Raw genomic sequence first — 19,289 nt, 5'->3', positions numbered from 1 at the left:
CCAAAATATGTAAATGCCCATTCCACAAGGAAGGTGGGCTCATCTTGGGCGGCTGCCCGAGGGGTCTCGGCTTTACAACCTTGCCGAGCAGCTACTTGGTCAGGGGCAAACACGTTTGCTAAATTCTACAAATTTGATACCCTGGCTAAGGAGGACCTGGAGTTCTCTCATTCGGTGCTGCAGAGTCATCCGCACTCTCCCGCCCGTTTGGGAGCTTTGGTATAATCCCCATGGTCCTTTCAGGAACCCCAGCATCCACTAGGACGATAGAGAAAATAAGAATTTACTTACCGATAATTCTATTTCTCGGAGTCCGTAGTGGATGCTGGGCGCCCATCCCAAGTGCGGATTATCTGCAATACTTGTACATAGTTACAAAAATTGGGTTATTATTGTTGTGAGCCATCTTTTCAGAGGCTCCGCTGTTATCATACTGTTAACTGGGTTTAGATCACAAGTTGTACGGTGTGATTGGTGTGGCTGGTATGAGTCTTACCCGGGATTCAAAATTCCTCCCTTATTGTGTACGCTCGTCCGGGCACAGTACCTAACTGGCTTGGAGGAGGGTCATGGGGGGAGGAGCCAGTGCACACCACCTGATCGGAAAGCTTTACTTTTGTGCCCTGTCTCCTGCGGAGCCGCTATTCCCCATGGTCCTTTCAGGAACCCCAGCATCCACTACGGACTCCGAGAAATAGAATTATCGGTAAGTAAATTCTTATTTTTTGTGCAATTGTGTGCGCAGTTGTGAGGGAGTTTGCAATGACTCCAGTGGGTGTCTGTTCATTTCTGGGTGGCAGCTTCACTTGTTAATATCAGCAGTTGCGCAGCCAAGAAAATTGCACATGCTAAGCCTGTATGTACAAACGAATAAGGCCCTGTGTCTGCTGCATGAGGCACAACAAGCCATGCTGTTTCCCAGTGTAATACAAAGAAAAAATTCTGCCTGCTTTATAATCACATGGTTGAAAATCGCAGAAGGAAGCCAGAAAGATAAAGTAGTGTATATTTTAGAAGTGGTTTGAGGCATACTTGCCTACCTGACCCTCTCCATGATGAAGAAAATGCTCTGTTCCTGGACTTTCCTGGTAATGTAGGGGCCCGCAAACCGATCCTGTCCGGCCCACTGCCTCCCACCAGCGAGCAATGACAAGCGGCCCGAACGGCTGAGCTGCTTGTCATTGCTCTGAGCTGCAGTACCTTCAAGCTGCCGGTGGCGCCTCGGCTCTCTCCCCTGCTGCTGCGTTGTAGCAGCCTCCTCCCGTCCACAGTGACAACGGCTGGGTTCAGCCGAAAAGGGGCGGAGCTACGTGCCGAGGAGGGGCGGGGCTACACGGGACCTCAGGGGGCGGAGCTACACGGGACAAGAGCCAGACTGCTACAGATCCATCCTTCCTGCCACTGACAGCCAGCCAGCCAGCCAGATCAGTAAGTTATTGGGAAAAGTGAGTGAGAGAAAGAAAGAAAGGGGTGTGTGTGTGTGTGTGTGTGTGTGTGTGTGTGTGTGTGTGTGTGTGTGTGATAGTGTGCGTATATTTGTGTGTGCGCGCAGGGGTGTCAGTCTGTTGTTAGGTTGCGGGGAGAGATCTGTAGCTCTCGCTGTACCAACCCCTCCCGTGTTCTGTCACCATGTTACCCCCGTGTTCTGTCACGTATAACCCCCCCGTGTTCTGTCACGTATAACCCCCCCGTGTTCTGTCACGTATAACCCCCCCGTGTTCTGTCACATATAACCCCCCCCCCCCCCGTGTTCTGTCACTGTGTCACACCCCCCGTGTTCTGCCACCGTAGTCACCCCCATCGTGTTCTGTCACCGTGTCACCCCCACCGTGTTCTGTCACCGTGTCACCCCCACCGTGTTCTGTCACCGTGTCACCCCCCCCGTGTTCTGTCACCGTGTCACCCCCCCCGTGTTCTGTCACTGTCACACCCCCCGTGTCACCCCCACCGTGTTCTGTCACCGTGTCACCCCCCCCCCCGTGTTCTGTCACCGTGTCACCCCCCCCCCCCCGTGTTCTGTCACCGTGTCACCCCCCCCCCCCGTGTTCTGTCACCGTGTCACACCCCCCGTGTTCTGTCACCGTGTCACCCCCCCGTGTTCTGTCACCGTGTCACCCCCCCCGTGTTCTGTCACCGTGTCACACCCCCCGTGTTCTGTCACCGTGTCACACCCCCCGTGTTCTGTCACTGTCACCCCCCCTCCCCGTGTTCTGTCACCGTGTCACACCCACCGTGTTCTGTCACCGTGTCACACCCACCGTGTTCTGTCACCGTGTCACACCCACCGTGTTCTGTCACCGTGTCACCCCCCCCCGTGTTCTGTCACCGTGTCACCCCCACCGTGTTCTGTCACCGTGTCACCCCCACCGTGTCACCCCCCCGTGTTCTGTCACCGTGTCACCCCCCCGTGTTCTGTCACCGTGTCACCCCCCCCCCCCCGTGTTCTGTCACCGTGTCACCCCCACCGTGTTCTGTCACCGTGTCACACACCCCGTGTTCTGTCACTGTCACCCCCCCTCCCCGTGTTCTGTCACTGTGTCACCCCCACCGTGTTCTGTCACCGTGTCACACACCCTGTGTTCTGTCACTGTCACCCCCCCCTCCCCGTGTTCTATCAGTGTGTCACACCTTTCCCCAGGGGCCATAAGACACTGGATAATTTGCTTGCTGCACAATAATTATCCTAAATAAAATGTTAATGTGTAAAAGGGGGCTCTACCTGCTGTAATGTGTAAAAGGGGCTCTACCTTCCATACTGTGTAACAGGGGCTCTATCTGGTGTAATGTGTGTAAGTGGCGCTGTGTGGCGCAATTTGAATAATGGAGACTATTGTGCAGCCTAATATGAATCTGTATTATTTTCTGCCCACACCCCTTCCACATGAAGCACGTCCCTATATTTTTGGCAAGTGGGGGGAGCTGCTATTTTGTATGTGGCCCTCGGATACTGACAGGAAATGTCAAGTGGCCCCTCAGCTGAAATAATTGCCCACCCCTGTGGTAATGTATGATTGCCATCACCTGTGGTGAAACACCTTTCTTATCAATTAACTAGCTCACCACAGGTCATGGCAATCATACATTACCAGGAAAGTCCAGGAACAGCATTTTCTCCCTCATGGAGAGGGTCAGGTAGGCAAGTATGGTTTGAGGGTTAAAGTGTCACTGGTAGGTGGGGAAACAACTTTAGTTTCCAAATTACCCTTTATATATGCACAAGAAAACAATCCTTTGTCATAGTGCGTCTATAGAAATCAAAAATGAATAAATACAGTACTTCTCATATGTTATAAATGAAAATTGGTTGTAAAGCAACTATGGGGTTAAACAAGCAAAAGCTGTATGCAGATTAGACTCTGCCCTTTCAGAAAAAGCATAGCAATAACTGTGTTGAAATGCTGATTGAATGTATGTTTGGTTTAGCGTGGGGACTGGCCAGATGGCGAAGAGTTCTCTGTCTTATCATGTACTGCAATATATGAAACAAAGAATTACAGGTATTAGTACAGTACAGCCATATAGAAGCAAATATTTATTTCTTTATTTTTTAAGGCTATTGCTATAGGTCAATGTAGATGCTGATTTTTAGTTGTTGTTTGAGTTAAATAAGTAATCTTGCAGTATTTGTGTACAATACATACATACATACATACATACATGGTAGAGTACTTAGTATTTACTTTTATAATACATAATATTTACACTCCAGATCTTTACCAGGAGATCCTGCTGCCAGCACACAGATAAATAGGGAGAGCAATAACATCTCATTTTACATGTTGGTTCCATGCAAGGTATAAGATTGCATGTAACCTGCATTTTGCAAGTAATAACTTACAAATTCTGCACCACCTTGACACTATTTTGGCAGCTGCAGCCCCAGCATTAGATAAGCTGAAGCATTTGCCTAGTATGTCTATGTTTAAGGAACCATTGGCCACAGGAACAAAGACGAAGGAGCCAGCAGCTTCATACATGCTAGTGTATTGCTGGGATATTGTTGTTTGGCCACTATGTCACTCTTAAGTCCCAAGAGCAGAGGTTGCTCCCCCCACCACTGGCTTGCAAAGATAAGAAGCAGAGGAGTTGCAATGCCAGAAGGGGTGGTCTTCAGTTTGCCGAATGCCGGGATCCCGGCGCACAGTATACCGGCGCCAGAATCCCGACACACGGCATACCGGCATATATTCTCCCTCGTGGGGGTCCACGACCCCCCTGGAGGGAGAATAAAATAGTGTAGTGCGCCACCGTGCCCGTAGCGTGGCGAGCGCAGCGAGCCCGCAAGGGGCTCCTTTGTGCTCGCCATGGTGTCGGTATGCCGGCGGTCGGGCTCCCGGCGTCGGTATGCTGGTCGCCGGGAGCCCGGCCGCCGGCATACCATACTACACCCAAAACTGCAAATACAAAATTATGACACTCTTTCGGATTGTTAAAACAAAGAGTTTTCTACCTTTAAAGAGACGTGAGATAAGAACACTAACAAAGCAGGCAAGTCATAGCTGGGCAATTCAATATTTCTTTTACATCCGAGAGGATGCTGGGGTCCATATTAGTACCATGGGGTATAGACCAGGAGCCATTGGCACTTTAGAGTTTAACAGTGTGGGCTGGCTCCTCCCTCTATGCCCCTCCTACCAGACTCAGTTTAGAAAACGTGCCCGGAGGAGCCGGTCACAGCTAGGGGAGCTCCATAGGAGTTCTTTTGGTTTTTTTATTTTTATTAGAGATAGGCACAGGGAGCCTCCCTGCTTCGTGGGACTAAGGGGGGAGTAGTGCCTGCCCTGGGGGTCTGAGCCACTTACTCCGCTGTCTCCCACAGGGGATCGCTCACCCCAGCAGCATGCCGCCACCCCCTTACAGAGCCAGAAGATAGGTGGCGAGTTAGTCACCGGCCTCCCTGGCATGCGGGGAGCCGGTGTGAAGATGGCGGCAACAGGGTAGGGAGCGCGGTATTAACCGCGCTCCGAAGCTCAAAGGCACACTGTGAGGGGCGCCCTGAGCCAGCGCCTACACCCTGAACTGGTCAGCAAGCCTGTCGGGGTCCCCGGATCTCTGCCAGCATATACCTCAGGCCAGTATAATCCATGTGAAGAGCGAGAAGACACGGCATCTTCAGGGGCGGAGCTTCTCAGAGCGGACCCAGCAGTGTTCAGCGCCATTTTCTCTGCCTGCAGTCTTCAGCGCTGTCCCTCCACACCAACTCCAGCTATCTGTACGGTACCAAGGGGTTGTAGAAGGGGGGTGGAGGCTGTGTGTATACTGTGTCTACCTATTAAGGTGCACAGTCAGCGCGGGGTGGGGATTCCCTGTACCTCATAGGCGCGGTGTGTGGGTTGGCTCCAATCTCTGTGTCTCTCTGACATTCCTGGGGGGAAACTCTGTCTGCCCTTACCCTGTGTGTATGTGGGGTGTGTGGGGATTGCAAGCAGCCATGTCTAGGGACTCTCTATCATATGCTACAGAGGATATATCTTCTCAGGAAGATCCAATGCCATGTAATCAGGATTGCACTGTTGTAGCGCATATCCCGGCTAGGGAACTGGATTATTAAGGGGGTTATTTCCCAGATTTGTGAGAGGGTTGCACAGACTGAGAATGCAACTCAGGTTTTACAGTCCGCTATGGTGGTATGGTCCGGTTCTGTTCCCTCGGGGACCCGCTGCGGTACACCCTCAAAAACGTGCTCTTGCCCAAATTACGCAGGATGACACGGATACTGATTCTGACACAGCAGACGGTGATGGGGAGGTGTTGAAGGGGGTGGCATCACTTGTTAAGGGGGTGCAGTTGATGATTGAGACCATGAGAGATGTGTTAAATATTGCTGACGCAATTCCTGAGCAGGTTGAGGAGGCTTACTTCACTGATAATAAGAAAGCCTCGCTAATCTTCCCTGCATCTAAAGAATTAAATGCTATTTTTGAAAAATCCTGTGAGAACCCGGAGAAAAAATTCCGGTTCCCAAAAAGGGTTCTGGTTGCTTTTCCCTTCCCTGAGGAAGATAGGAAAAAATGGGAGACCTCGCCTATAGTTGACGCATCTGTCTCCAGGCTGTCAAACAAGGTGGTCTTACCTGTCCCGGGATCTACCGCGTTGAAAGAACTGGCAGATCGCAAGGTTGACATTACGCTCAAGTCCATATACACGGCTTCAGGGGCGATACTGCGGCCTACTATTTCCTGTGCATGGATTTCTAAAGCTATAGCAAAGTGGTCAGGCTGGAAGTCTTGGCTACGATGGACAAAGGTGACATTGAATTGTTTTTACGTAACGTACAGAATTCTGCGGAATTTTATGGTAGAATCTATGAAGGACCTGGGTTCCATGGCTGCGGGGATCTCCTCCATGTCCGTCTCGGCTCGCAGGGGTCTCTGGCTGCGCCAATGGTCTGCGGACGCGGAGTCCAGGAGAAGTGTGGAGCACCTACCCTACACAGGTCAGACTCTTTTTGGGGAGGCACTGGATGCGTGGATTTCCACGGCAACCACGGGTGTCTTCTTTTCTTCCCTCGGCTGCATCGGCTACAAAGAAACCTTTTTCTCCCAATACGTCACAGTCCTTTTGGCCTGCTAGGACTAGAAAGAACAAGCCCTCTAACACTTTCTTTAGAGGAGGTCGTGCTGAATCCAAAAAACCTGCACCTGCAGGTTCCCAGGACCAGAAGTCTGCTTCTGGTGCCTCAAAATCTTCAGCATGACGGTGGACTGCGCAGTTTGGAGGTCGGTAAGGTGGGAGCAAGACTCCGGCATTTCAGCCACGTCTGGGTGTCGTCTGGCCTGGATCCCTGGGTGCAGGATATTGTGTCCCGGGGATACAGGCTGGAGTTTCAAACTCTTCCACCTCACCGATCCTTCAAATCAGGCTTGCCAGCTTTGCTGGCAGACAGGGCTAGCCTACAGGAAGCTATCCGAAAATTGGAAATTTCAGAAGTCATTGTTCCAGTTCCACCTCATCAGCAAAACATGGGTTACTATTCGAACCTTTTTGTGGTACCAAAGCCGGATGGTTCGGTCAGGCCAATTTTGAACTTGAAGTCGTTAAACCCTTATCTAAGGGAGTTCAAATTCAAAATGGAGTCTCTGAGGGTGGTGATCTCAGGTCTGGCGGAGAGGGAGTTTCTGGTGTCCCTGGACATCAAGGATGCGTACCTCCACATTCCCATTTAGTCGCCGCATCAGGCTTATCTCAGGTTTGCACTGTTAGACGATCACTATCAGTTTCACGCACTGCCATTCGGTCTCTCCACGGCACCAAGGGCCTTCACCAAGGTGATGGCAGAGATGATGGTTCTCCGCAAGCAGGGGGAGAGCATAATTTCATATCTGGACGACCTGCTGATCAAGGCATCGTCCAGGGAGAAGTTGTTAAGGTCCATTGCTCTCACGATGCATCTGGTCAGGGAGCACGGTTGGATCCTGAACCTTCCAAAGTCTCATCTGGAGCCGACAAGGAGGCTGTCTTTCCTGGGGATGATCCTCGACACGGAGGTGCAGAGGGTGTTTCTCCCGGTGGAGAAAGCATTGGTGATACAGTCAATGGTTCGGGATGTCTTGAAGCCTGTCCGGATATCGGTTCATCAGTGCATCCGCCTTTTGGAGAAAATGGTTGCCTCCTAGGAGGCTCTGCAGTATGGAAGGTTTCCTGCTCGGTTCTTTCAGCTGGATCTCCTGGACCAGTGGTCGGGATCTCACCTACTCATGCACCAGAGGATACGTCTGTCGCCGAAAGCAAGGATTTCACTCTTCTGGTGGCTGCAACTGCAGCACCTTCTGGAGGGCCGCAGGTTCGGGGTTCAGAACTGGATCCTTCTAACCACGGATGCAAGTCTCAGAGGTTGGGGAGCAGTCACTCAAGGGGAAACCTTCCAAGGACGGTGGTCAAGTCAGGAATCTCTTCTTCCTGTAAACATCCTGGAGCTAAGAGCCGTGTACAACGGTCTTCTTCAGGCAGCACACATTTTGCGGACTTCCTCAGCAGACACGATCTCCATCCAGGAGAGTGGGGTCTCCACCCAGAGGTGTTCGAGGAGGTAACCGGTTGGTGGGGTGTACCTCACATAGACATGATGGCCTCATGCCTCAACAAGAAGCTGCGAAGGTACTGTTCCAAGTCGAGAGACCCACAAGCAGTGGCGGTGTACGCACTGGTGACACCATGGGTGTTCAAGTCAGTGTATGTGTTCCCTCCACTTCCTCTCATTCCAAGAGTTCTGCAGCTTGTAAAAAGAACAAGGGTTCAGGCAATCCTCATTGCTCCGAAATGGCCAAGGAGGGCTTGGCACGCGGATCTGCTGGATCTACTACTGGAAGATCCACGGCCTCTGCCTCTTCGGGAGGATCTTCTACAACAGGGGCCATTCGCTTATCAAGACTTACCACGGCTACGTTTGACGGCATGGTGGTTGAGCGCCAGATCTAAGCTCGGAAGGGTATACCGAGCGCGGTTATTCCTACCCTGTTACAGGCTAGGAAGGGTCTTGGTGTGAATCCAAGAAGTTTCAACTTGGACGGTTTCTCCTGTTCCTGCAAGCAGCAGTGGACATGGGCCTGAGATTGGGGTCCCTAAAGGTCCAGATTTCGGCTTTATCCATTTTCTTCCAGAAACAATTGGCTGCACTCCCTGAGGTTCAGACCTTTTTGAAAGGGGTTCTGCACATCCAGCCTCCCTTTTTGGCGCAGACGACTCCCTGGGATCTTCACGTGGTGTTGCATTTCCTGCAATCGGATTGGTTTGAGCCTTTACAGGAGGCTGAGGTCACGTTTCTCACGTGGAAGGCTGTCACTTTGTAGGCCTTAGCTTCTGCGCGGCGTGTGTTGGAATTGGGGGCTTTATCCTGTAGAAGTCCCTATCTTGTCTTCCATGAAGATAGGGTGAAACTCAGGACTCGTCAACAGTTTCTTCCAAAGGTTTTGTTGGTTTTTCATATCAACCAACCTATTGTGGTGCCAGTGGCTACGGACTCCTCAATTGCTTCAAAGGCCTTGGATGTTGTGAGGGCTTTGAAGATCTATGTGAAGAGGACTGCTCGTCACAGAAAATCTGACTCTCTGTTTGTCCTGTATGAGCCCAAGAAAATTGGGTGTCCAGCTTCTAAGCAGACGATTTTTTGCTGGATCAGGTTCACTATCCAGCATGCATATTCTACGGCAGGATTGCCGTGTCCAAATTCTGTTAAGGCCCACTCTACTCGTAAGGTGGGTTCTTCCTGGGCGGCTGCCCGGGGTGTCTCAGCTTTACAGCTTTGCCGAGCGGCTACTTGGTCTGGGTTGAACACGTTTGCTAAGTTTTACAAGTTCTATACTTTGGCCTCTGAGGACCTCAAGTTTGGTCAAGCAGTTCTGCAGGAACCTGCGCGCTCTCCCTCCTGTTCTGGGAGCTTTGGTACATCCCCATGGTACTAATATGGACCCCAGCATCCTCTAGGACGTAAGAGAAAATAGGATTTTAATTACCTACCGGTAAATCCTTTTCTCATAGTCCGTAGAGGATGCTGGGTGCCCGCCCAGTGCTTTGTTTTCCTGCAGTGTTTCTTTGGTTCAGTACTGCCTGGTTCCTAGCTAGGTTCTGCATTTCTTTACTGTTTCAGTACTGTTTCAGCTGTTGCTTAGTTTTCCGGCTTGTTTGCCGGGTTTGCCTTGTATGTGTGAGCTGGTATTAATCTCGCCACTATCTGTGTATTTCCTTCTCTCGAAGTATGTCGTCTCCTCGGGCACAGTTTCTAGATTGAGTCTGGTAGGAGGGGCATAGAGGGAGGAGCCAGCCCACACTGTTAAACTCTTAAAGTGCCAATGGCTCCTGGTGGACCCGTCTATACCCCATGGTACTAATATGGACCCCAGCATCCTCTACGGACTATGAGAAAAAAGGATTTACCGGTAGGTAATTAAAATCCTATCTTTCTTTGCAAATATCCCTTGCTCATAAAATATATATATATATATATATATATATATATATATATATATATTACACTGCTCAAAAAAAATAAAGGGAACACTAAAATAACACATCCTAGATCTGAATGAATGAAATATTCTTATTAAATACTTTGTTCTTTACATAGTTGAATGTGCTGACAACAAAATCGATTGACTCGGAGTTACATTGTGTTGTTTAAGTGTTCCCTTTATTTTTTTGAGCAGTGTATATATACTGTACAAGAACCATTAAGTTTTTTATATATATATATATATATATATATATATATATACACATACACTGCTCAAAAAAATAAAGGGAACACTTAAACAACACAATGTAACTCCAAGTCAATCACACTTCTGTGGAATCAAACTGTCCACTTAGGAAGCATCACTGATTGACAATCAATTTCACATGCTGTTGTGCAAATGGAATAGACAACAGGTGGGAATTATAGGCAATTAGCAAGACACCCCCAAAAAAGGAGTTGTTCTGCAGGTGGTGACCACAGACCACTTCTCAGCTCCTATGCTTTCTGGCTGATGTTTTGGTCACTTTTGAAAGCTGGCGGTGCTTTCACTCTAGTGGTAGCATGAGACGGAGTCTACAACCCACACAAGTGACTCAGGTAGTGCAGCTCATCCAGGATGGCACATCAATGCGAACTGTGGCAAGAAGGTTTGCTGTGTCTGTCAGTGTAGTGTCCAGAGCATGGAGGCGCTGCCAGGAGACAGGCCAGTACATCGGGAGACGTGGAGGAGGCCGTAGGAGGGCAACAACCCAGCAGCAGGACCGCTACCTCCGCCTTTGTGCAAGGAGGAACAGAAGGAGCACTGCCAGAACCCTGCAAAATGACCTCCAGCAAGCCACAAATGTGCATGTGTCTACTCAAACGATCAGAAACAGACTCCATGAGGGTGGTATGAGGGCCCGACGTCCACAGGTGGGGGTTGTGCTTACAGCCCAACACGTGCAGTACGTTTGGCATTTGCCAGAGAACACCAAGATTGGCAAATTCGCCACTGGCGCCCTGTACTCTTCACAGATGAAAGCAGGTTCTCACTGAGCACATGTGACAGACGTGACAGAGTCTGGAGACACCAAGGAGAACGTTCTGCTGCCTGCAACATCCTCCAGCATGACCGGTTTGGCAGTGGGTCAGTAATGGTGTGGGGTGGCATTTCTTTGGGGGGCCGCACAGCCCTCCATGTGCTCGCCAAAGGTAGCCTGACTGCCATTAGGTACCGAGATGAGATTCTCAGACCCCTTGTGAGACCATATGCTGGTGCGGTTGGCCCTGGGTTCCTCCTAATGCAAGACAATGCTAGACCTCATGTGGCTGGAGTGTGTCAGCAGTTCCTGCAAGACGAAGGCATTGATGCTATGGACTGGCCCGCCCATTCCCCAGACCTGAATCCAATTGAGCACTTGTGGGACATCATGTCTCGCTCCATCCACCAACACCACCACGTTGCACCACAGACTGTCCAGGAGTTGGCGGATGCTTTAGTCCAGGTGTGGGAGGAGATCCCTCAGGAGACCATCCGCCACCTCATCAGGAGCATGCCCAGGCATTGTAGGGAGGTCATACAGGCACGTGGAGGCCACACACACTACTGAGCCTCATTTTGACTTGTTTTAAGGACATTTCATCAAAGTTGGATCAGCCTGTAGTGTGTTTTTCCACTTTAATTTTGAGTGTGACTCCAAATCCAGACCTCCATGGGTTAATAAAATAAGATTTTCTCACCGGTAAATCTATTTCTCGTAGTCCGTAGTGGATGCTGGGAACTCCGTAAGGACCATGGGGAATAGCGGCTCCGCAGGAGACTGGGCACAACTAAAAGAAAGCTTTTAGACTACCTGGTGTGCACTGGCTCCTCCCACTATGACCCTCCTCCAAGCCTCAGGATACTGTGCCCGGAAGAGCTGACACAATAAGGAAGGATTTTGAATCCCGGGTAAGACTCATACCAGCCACACCAATCACACCGTATAACTTGTGATACTATACCCAGTTAACAGTATGAAATATAACTGAGCCTCTCAACAGATGGCTCAACAATAACCCTTAGTTAGGCAATAACTACATACAAGTATTGCAGACAATCCGCACTTGGGATGGGCGCCCAGCATCCACTACGGACTACGAGAAATAGATTTACCGTTGAGTAAAATCTTATTTTCTCTGACGTCCTAGTGGATGCTGGGAACTCCGTAAGGACCATGGGGATTATACCAAAGCTCCCAAACGGGCGGGAGAGTGCGGATGACTCTGCAGCACCGAATGAGAGAACTCAAGGTCCTCCTCAGCCAGGGTATCAAATTTGTAGAATTTTGCAAACGTGTTTTCCCCTGACCAAGTTGCAGCTCGGCAAAGTTATAAAGCCGAGACCCCTCGGGCAGCCGCCCAAGATGAGCCCATTTTCCTCGTGGAATGGGCTTTTACTGATTTAGGATGCGGCAATCCAGCCGCAGAATGTTCCAGCTGAATTGTGCTACAAATTCAGCGAGCAATAGTCTGCTTAGAAGCAGGAGCACCTATTTTGTTGGGTGCCTACAGGATAAAAAGCGAGTCAGTTTTCCTGACTCCAGCCGTCCTGGAAATATAAATTTTTTAAGGCCCTGACTACGTCCAGTAACTTGGAATCTTCCAAGTCCCTAGTAGCCGCAGGCACTACAATAGGTTGGTTTAAGTGAAAAGCTGATACCACCTTAGGGAGAAACTGGGGACGAGTCCTCAATTCTGCCCTATCCATATGGAAAATCAGATAAGGGCTTTTACATGACAAAGCCGCCAATTCTGACACACGCCTGGCCGAAGCCAAGGCCAATAACATGACCACTTTCCACGTGAGATATTTCAAATCCACAGTTTTAAGTGGCTCAAACCAATGTGATTTTAGTAAACTCAACACCACTTTGAGATCCCAAGGTGCCACAGGAGGCACAAAAGGGGGCTGAATATGTAGCACTCCCTTTACAAATGTCTGAACTCCAGGCAGTGAAGCCAGTTCTTTCTGGAAGAAAATCGACAGAGCCGAAATCTGGACCTTAATGGAGCCCAAGTTTAGGCCCATAGTCACTCCTGACTGTAGGAAGTGCAGAAAACGACCCAGCTGAAATTCCTCTGTTGGGGCCTTCCTGGCCTCACACCACGCAACATATATTCACCAAATACGGTGATAATGGTTTGCGGTTACTTCTTTCCTGGCTTTTATCAGCGTAGGAATGACTTCCTCCGGAATGCCTTTTTCCTTTAGGATCCGGAATTCAACCGCCATGCCGTCAAACTTAGCCGCGGTAAGTCTTGGAACAGACAGGGCCCCTGCTCTGGCAGATCCTGTCTGAGCGGTAGAGGCCATGGGTCCTCTGATATCATTTCTTGAAGTTCTGGGTACCAAGCTCTTCTTGGCCCATCCGGAACCACGAGTATCGTTCTTACTCCTCGTTTTCTTATTATTCTCAGTACCTTTGGTATGAGAGGCAGAGGAGGGAATACATAAACCGACTGGTACACACACGGTGTCACTAGAGCGTCCACAGCTATTGCCTGAGGGTCACTTGACCTGGCGCAATATCTAGTTTTTTGTTGAGGCGGGACGCCATCATGTCCACCTGTGGCCTTTCCCAACGGTTTACCAACAGTTGGAAGACTTCTGGATGAAGTCCCCACTCTCCCGGGTGTAGGTCGTTTCTGCTGAGGAAGTCTGCTTCCCAGTTGTCCACTCCCGGAATGAACACTGCTGCCAGTGCTAAGACGTGATTCTCCGCCCATCGGAGAATCCTTGTGGCTTCTGCCATCGCCATCCTGCTTCTTGTGCCGCCCTGGCGGTTTACAAGGGCGACTGCCGTGATGTTATCTGATTGGATCAGTACCGGCTGGTTTTGAAGCAGAGGCCTTGCCAGACTTAGGGCATTGTAAATGGCCCTCAGTTCCAGAATATTTATGTGTAGGGACGACTCCTGACTTGACCAAAGTCTTCGGAAATTTCTTCCCTGTGTGACTGCCCCCCAGCCTCGAAGGCTGGCATCCGTGGTAACCAGGACCCAGTCCTGTATGCCGAATCTGCGGCCCTCTTGAAGATGAGCACTCTGCAGCCACCACAGTAGAGATACCCTGGTCCTTGGAGACAGGGTTATCAGCCGATGCATCTGAAGATGCGATCCCGACCACTTGTCCAAGAGGTCCCACTGAAAGGTTCTTGCATGGAACCTGCCGAATGGAATTTTGCTTCGTAAGAAGCTACCATTTTTCCCAGGACTCGTGTGCAGTGATGCACCGATACCTGTTTTGGTTTCAGGAGGTCTCTGACTAGAGATGACAGCTCCTTGGCTTTCTCCTGCGGGAGAAACACTTTTTTCTGTTCTGTGACCAGAACCATCCCCAGGAACAGTAGGCGTGTGGTAGGAACCAGCTGTGACTTTGGAATGTATAGAATCCATCCGTGCTGTTGTAGCACTTCCCGAGATAGTGCTACTCCGACCAACAACTGCTCCTTGGACCTCGCCTTTATAAGGAGATCGTCCAAGTACGGGATAATTAAAACTCCCTTTTTTCGAAGGAGTATCATCATTTCTGCCATTACCTTGGTAAAGACCCTCGGTGCCGTGGACAGTCCAAACGGCAGTGTTTGGAATTGGTAATGGCAATCCTGTACCACAAATCTGAGGTACTCCTGGTGAGGATGGTAAATGGGGACATGTAGGTAAGCATCCTTGATGTCCAGGGATACCATGTAATCCCCCTCCTCCAGGCTTGCAATAACCGCCCTGAGCGATTGCATCTTGAACTTGAATTTTTTTATGTATGTGTTCAAGGATTTTAAATTTAAAATGGGTCTCACCGAACCGTCCGGTTTCGGTACCACAAACAGTGTGGTATAGTAACCCCGTCCTTGTTGAAGTAGGGGCACCTTGACTATCACCTGCTGGGAATACAGCTTGTGAATTGCCTCTAGCACAGCCTCCCTGCCTGAGGGAGTTGTCGGCAAGGCAGATTTGAGGAAACGGCGGGGGGGAGACGCCTCGAATTCCAGCTTGTACCCCTGAGATACTACTTGAAGGATCCAGGGATCCACCTGTGAGCGAGCCCACTGATCGCTGAAATTTTTGAGGCGGCCCCCCACCGTACCTGGCTACGCCTGTGGAGCCCCCGCGTCATGCGGTGGACTCAGAGGAAGCGGGGGAAGAATTTTGATTCTGGGAACTGGCTGACTGGTGCAGCTTTTTCCCTTTTCCCTCGTCTCTGTGCAGAAAGGAAGCGCCTTTGACCCGCTTGCTTTTCTGAAGCCGAAAGGACTGTACCTGATAATACAGTGCTTTCTTAGGCTGTGAGGAAACCTGAGGTAAAAAAAAATTTCCTCCCAGCTGTTGCTGTGGATACAAGGTCCCAGAGACCATCCCCAAACAACTCCTCACCCTTATAAGGCTCTATGTGCCTTTTAAAGTCAGCATCACCTGTCCAGTGTCGGGTCTCTAATACCCTCCTGACAGAATGGACATTGCATTAATTCTGGATGCCAGCCGGCAAAATATCCCTCTGTGCATCCCTCATATATAAGACGACGTCTTATGTTCGCAAAATAGTATCCCTGTTTGACAGGGTTACAGACCACGCTGCAGCAGCACTATCTGCAGGTCTCAGTCTAGTACCTGAGTGTGTAAATACAGACTTCAGGATAGCCTCCTGCTTTTTATCAGCAGGTACCTTCAAAGTGGCCGTATCCTAAGACGGCAGTGCCACCTTTTTTGACAAACGTGTGAGCGCCTTATCCACCCTAGGGGATATCTCCCAGCGTAACTTATCCTCTGGCGGGAAAGGGTACGCCATCAGTAACTTTTTAGAAATTACCAGTTTCTTATCGGGGGAACCCACGCTTTTTCACACTTCATTCACTCATTTGATGGGGGAACAAAACACTGCCTGCTTTTTCTCCCCAAACATAAAACCCTTTTTTAGTGGTACTTGGGTTAATGTCAGAAATGTGTAACACATTTTTTATTGCCGGGATCATGTAACGGATGTTCCTAGTGGATAGTGTATATGTCTCAACCTCGTCGACACTGGAGTCAGACTCCGTGTCGACATCTGTGTCTGCCATCTGAGGGAGCTGGCGTTTTTGAGCCCCTGTTTTCCTTTGAGACGCCTGGGCAGGCGCGGGCTGAGAAGCCGGCTGTCCCATAGCTGTTACGTCATCCAGCCTTTTATGTAAGGAGTTGACACTGTCGGTTTATACCTTCCACCTATCCATCCACTCTGGTGTCGCCCCCACAGGTGGCGACATCACATTTATCGGCATCTGCTCTGCCATCACATAAGCCTCCTCATCAAACGTGTCGACACAGCCGTACCGACACACCGCACACACACAGGGAATGCTCTGACTGAGGACAGGACCCCACACAGCCCTTTGGGGAGACAGAGAGAGAGTATGCCAGCACACACCAGAGCGCTATATAATTTAGGGATTAACACTATATTGAGTGAATTTTTCCCAATAGCTGCTTGTATATACAATATTGCGCCTAAATTTAGTGCCCCCCCTCTCTTTTTAACCCTTTGAGCCTGCAAACTACAGGGGAGAGCCTGGGGAGCCGTCTTCCAGCTGCACTGTGAAGAGAAAATGGCGCCAGTGTGCTGAGGGAGATAGCTCCGCCCCTTTTTTGCGGACTTTTCTCCCGCTTTTTTATGGATTCTGGCAGGGGTATTTATCACATATATAGCCTCTGGGGCTATATATTGTGATATATTTGCCAGCCAAGGTGTTTTTATTGCTGCTCAGGGCGTCCCCCCCCCCCCAGCGCCCTGCACCCTCAGTGACCGGAGTGTGAAGTGTGCATGAGGAGCAATGGCGCACTGCTGCAGTGCTGTGCGCTACCTTGGTGAAGACTGATGTCTTCTGCCGCCGATTTTCCGGACCTCTTCTTGCTTCTTGCTCTGTAAGGGGGACGGCGGCGCGGCTCTGGGAACGAACACCAAGGCCAGTTCCATGCGGTCGATCCCTCTGGAGCTAATGGTGTCCAGTAGCCTAAGAAGCCCAAGCTAGCTGCAAGCAGGTAGGTTCGCTTCTTCTCCCATTAGTCCCTCGATGCAGTGAGCCTGTTGCCAGTAGGTCTCACTGTAAAATAAAAAACCTAAAATAAACTTTCTTTCTAGGAGCTCAGGAGAGCCCCTAGTGTGCATCCAGCTCGGCCGGGCACAGAAATCTAACTGAGGCTTGGAGGAGGGTCATAGTGGTAGGAGCCAGTGCACACCAGGTAGTCTAAAAGCTTTCTTTTAGTTGTGCCCAGTCTCCTGCGGAGCCGCTATTCCCCATGGTCCTTACGGAGTTCCCAGCATCCACTAGGACGTCAGAGAAATTTGATTTCCATTGATAATTTTTGTGTGATTTTGTTGTCGGCACATTCAACTATGTAAAGAACAAAGTATTTAATAAGAATATTTCATTCATTCAGATCTAGGATGTGTTATTTTAGTGTTCCCTTTATTTTTTTGAGCAGTGTATATATATATATATATATATATATATATATATATATTTCTCAACGGTACTTGCAAAGTATATCAAAGTCCATTCTCAAGCTTGATTTGCAAGGTACTTTCTAGGGCATTGCCAATGCCAAGTAGCCTCTGTGGACTTTGCAACTACTGTTTATCAAACAACGCAGAAGACATGTTTTGGCATCATTTTGAGTGCCAAGAATTCGTTATCTAGTGAATATTTTATGATGAAGAATTTTAAATAGTACAGGTGGAATACCAACCTTAAAAACACTAGCCCTCTCCGCTGCAAGAAAGTAAGATATAATACTGTATATGCTAAAGTAAAATATCCGTTCTTACCAGCAGTGAGCACATTTTATTTTCCCAGAACATTCCACCACTCCCACGTACTAACACCTCCCCAAGGTACATAAGTCCCTCACTAATCCCCCTAGGCATTCCATTATCTTCAGTACCAGTTCCCTCACCTCCGACCTTTCCTTTTCCGTAGTCTTCCTTCTCCAGCCTTTAGGTACTTCCCTCAGATTGCACATCCAAGATTCCACCCATTTTCTCAAACTATTATAGTCTATTGCATGGCAACCTGCCACGTCTTTCAGTCATGTGATGTACAGGCTCTATATACTCACATTCTCCACGATTTAGGTGACAATGCAGTTAGAGTCTACACTCAAATGATTTGAATGAAAGTGATCTGAAGCAATTAGTTCTAGACAGCATAACCTTCTTACTCACACACAAAAACTGAACCGTTTTTCTATCAGACACGGAGTACTGCCAGGGAGGCCAGGTTTGCTCCAAACTTTGCAAACTTCTACACATGTCTCCTTAAGGAGAGGACCATGAGGGTGACGGGGGTGTGTGAAGGGGGGGGGGGGGGGGGGGGGGTGAGTTTGTAGTGGACCTGATCCTCCATGGGACTTAAATGGCAAAATGCCGGTGCAGCAGAGTGGGGATGGTGCCTCTATTTTATACCTCCAAAGAGCCCAATGTCTAAACCAGTGACACACTCATTGGTCCTTACTTTCCTCTTGTTTTAATCTGCATATCACCTTCTGGCTAGTCTTTAGGCACTGCATGGAAGATGCCCAATCCAGCTCTGTGAACACCTCTAAGGATTGTGATCTTAATAATAAATACCATCAAATTATTAATCATAGATGCCCTTTAGCCAGTACCATCACTTCTCTTACTCTACCTCATGGGAAAACCTTTATTGCATCAAAATTCTACTAACAATTTATCCTTGGGCACGTTGAACCCATTTGTCATGGCAAACTGGTATCTGCAAAACCCTGGAACTGATCCTTCAGAATTAAGGCATGCTCTTCATCAAATGTAAAGTATTTGCCTGTACTAAGTGCGCCCAACATATAGGTCCTAATCAAGCTCAATGTGGTCCATTACTTCCGTTGAACAATATTCGGACTCATATTGCTATGGATTTTATTACTGATTACTACTTTGCACTTACTAAATTACCATATCTGTAGTGGTGGACCACTTTTTGAAAATGGCTGGTTTCCTTACTCTCAAGAGTATGCCCTCCACAGCCATGTTACCAAACTTTTCATCATGCAAATATTCTAGCTCCAAGGTTGCCCTTAAGAGATCCTCTCTGATCATGGGGTACAATTCGAAACTATGTTCTGGAGAGCTTTATTTAAGAACTTACAAGTCTGGCTAAATTGCTTTTCTGCACCACCCTCAAACCATTGGACAAACCAAACATGTTAATCTAAAGATTTCTCATAATCTACTGTATATCTCATCCTCTCAAGACAATTGGGCTGAACTCTTTTCATGTGCCAAATTTGCTCATATTGAACATTAACATGAATTCTCCACCTCTACTCTTTTC

At 49.1% G+C, this 19,289-nt stretch overlaps 1 long non-coding RNA gene across 1 annotated transcript in view; it reads left to right on the top strand.

Annotated features, from left to right (window-relative positions):
- The first annotated feature begins 3,413 nt into the window (after window positions 1-3,413).
- Window positions 3,414-19,289, top strand: part of LOC135058118 (uncharacterized) — a 54,827-nt gene continuing 38,951 nt past the window's right edge. Inside the window, exon 1 of the long non-coding RNA XR_010244617.1 lies at window positions 3,414-3,497. This is a non-coding gene — a long non-coding RNA (uncharacterized LOC135058118). The remainder of the gene's footprint in view (window positions 3,498-19,289) is intronic.

Source organism: Pseudophryne corroboree, chromosome 3 (assembly GCF_028390025.1).
Source record: "Pseudophryne corroboree isolate aPseCor3 chromosome 3, aPseCor3.hap2, whole genome shotgun sequence".
In the NCBI taxonomy this organism is placed as follows: Eukaryota; Metazoa; Chordata; class Amphibia; order Anura; family Myobatrachidae; genus Pseudophryne; species Pseudophryne corroboree.
Note: the sequence above shows the minus strand (reverse complement) of the source record. Positions and strands in the feature narration are given on the sequence as shown.